Raw genomic sequence first — 2,659 nt, 5'->3', positions numbered from 1 at the left:
ACAAAAGGAAAAGCTTTCTAGAGTAGGTTCACAAAGAAGTATTTTGTCAAAATGAGTGAATTACAAATGCCAGCAGAACCAATAAAAAGGAAATTGGTTCTACATGTAAAAAATTCCCCTAAATCCATGCCTAAAGTATAACTGAAAGGATCAATATTTTTTGTATTATTCCTAATCCAATTACACATGCCTTTAAATCACTATATTTACAGTACAGCATTCTGATTGGGTACCATAAATTCATTAAAAAAAATGTAGCCAGTGAAAATTGAGTTGCTTTTATAGGAGTTTAAAGGAATAAGCTACAAACTATGTTATCCAATTAGTTTTGTATTTCCACTGAAGTAAATCTTGCTATCCATTCTCAGTATAGCAGATAATTTCAAGTTTGTGTTAAATATGTAGCAGCTGGAGGTTGCCAAATGAATGTGTTGAATGAGTGTATTTTAGTGAAGTGTGTACTATCTTTTTTGACATGCATGTAATGATAACACATTTTCTGGCAGCTGGATTCCCTAGGGCAAAATGAAGCTGTAATAGAAGATAAAACAGCCAGTTTGCTTATGTAATGATCATCAAATAGTACGTATATATTTCAAGAAAAAACGTCTCAATTGGATGACTGACTTTAGCTGAGGTCATGTTTTACAATGCATATTAGTCAAACATTTTTCAATATCTTGAGTAGAATTGTAAACAGTATGATAAATGAAATTAACTAACTTAAGCCTATAAACAAAAATCTCAACAGTCATCAAGTTTGATTACTTAATAGTCATCAAACTGTCTTAGCAAAGCATTTTTTAAATGAAAAGAAAGAATGATTTAATATTTCCAACCACAATATGACAAAGTCATGTGTGCTTGGTGATTTTTATTCTTTTATATATAACCTGATCTTTAATACATGAAAAGTTTTCCTGTGAAACACTAGTTAGAAATGATGATTTCCCCACCCCCTAACAAAAAAGTCTAGTCAGCCACCAATTTTGAATAGTGATTTGATAAGAACTATATTATTTGTCAAATCTACATTATCAAATATATTTGCACCTATCATCTTGTTTCCATTCTTATACAAACATGACTCATTTTAATTCGCCATCATTGTAATGTGGACTTCAGTTATTTGAGTATGTTTAATTATACCATAGAAGAAAATAAAATAGTCTTTCAGATAGATGAAATTCATAAGATGTGCTGATATATACGATGACTATTCCATCAGATTTCAAATATAAATAGAACCTACGAAATGCGTTAAGTATGGAGGCAACCTGTCAGGCATTATAGAAATAGGTATTAATAAAATGTATCATATATGACAAAAGATTCAGAAAGAATATCCCTAACTCTAAGAGGATTGATAATAATAAACAGGAAGCTTAACATTTGTATAGCTGCTGCTGCTAAGTCGCTTCAGTCGTGTCCACCAGGCTCCACCGTCCCTGGGATTCTCCAGACAAGAACACTGGAGTGGGTTGCCATTTCCTTCTCCAATGCATGAAAGTGAAAAGTGAAAGTGAAGTCGCTCAGCCGTGTCCGACTCCTAGCGACCCCATGGACTGCAGCCTTCCAGGCTCCTCCCTCCATGGGATTTTCCAGGCAAGAGTACTGGAGTGGGGTGCCATTGCCTCCTCCGACGTTTGTATAGGTTGTGACATAAAATGAGAAAAAGAGAAAGACTAAGAAAAGCAGAAGCACGTAAAATTCCTACGGCAAGATTAGCTTTCAGGTATACAATGTAGTAGTGGGTTAATAATAAGTAACAAAACGAGGCTGGTATTTCAAGAGGTGATAACTTGAGTTGTTTTAAGTCTCTCTGGTGCAGATTTAGTTATTTATCTTACATATTTATTTATTTACAGAGTATGTCTCGCTATATAGGTTCCACACATAATGGCATATCGATGTACACAGTATTTTTTGCTCTTTGAATTATACTTTATATTTGTGACTATACTGATTCTCCATTCCTAATATTGATAGTTTTGTCATTTCTGTAGTTTCCATTGCTCAGTCTTATCAGAAGTATTTTTTTCCCTCACTACGTTGTATGCCTGAAGCAAATATACTGTTGGAAAACACCTATATTTCAATTCAAAAGTATTTTAAAAGAATTACTTCTTAGATTTTAAAATTTACTTTGCTTGTAATGATTTTTACTTAATTTGTTCTTATATGTATAGTATCTGCTTCCTAAAGAACTAATATTAGTTACACTGTTTCAATTTCAATAGTTCAATGATTTAACTTTAGTTTCTATTTAATAATAATAATTTATGACAAACACTTTCCTCTGAGTACTGCTTTGTGAACATTCTATTTGCTTTTTTGGATCTATAGCTCTTGACTGATGCTTAAGGTAATGCTTATACAATTGTATTATTTTAGGGGGATGCTTTTGATTTTTTGTTATTAGTTAATAGTATTGCATTGTAATTAGATAATGCAATATTTCTACCTGTTGAGCCAAATACAAAACTACTTTAAAATTCCAACCCCCCTACACATATACATTTTTATATAGTTCGTGTTGAATATGTAATTTTTCCATAATATACATGAAATCAATGTTTTAAAGTATATTCTTCAAACTTTATCATGTTCTGTGTTTTTAAAATGATACAGGAAAGATTTAGTGTTTTGTTTTTTTACT

This window comes from Bos indicus x Bos taurus, chromosome 12 (genome assembly GCF_003369695.1).
Source record: "Bos indicus x Bos taurus breed Angus x Brahman F1 hybrid chromosome 12, Bos_hybrid_MaternalHap_v2.0, whole genome shotgun sequence".
Taxonomy (NCBI): Eukaryota; Metazoa; Chordata; class Mammalia; order Artiodactyla; family Bovidae; genus Bos; species Bos indicus x Bos taurus.
This window is presented reverse-complemented; position numbering follows the sequence as displayed.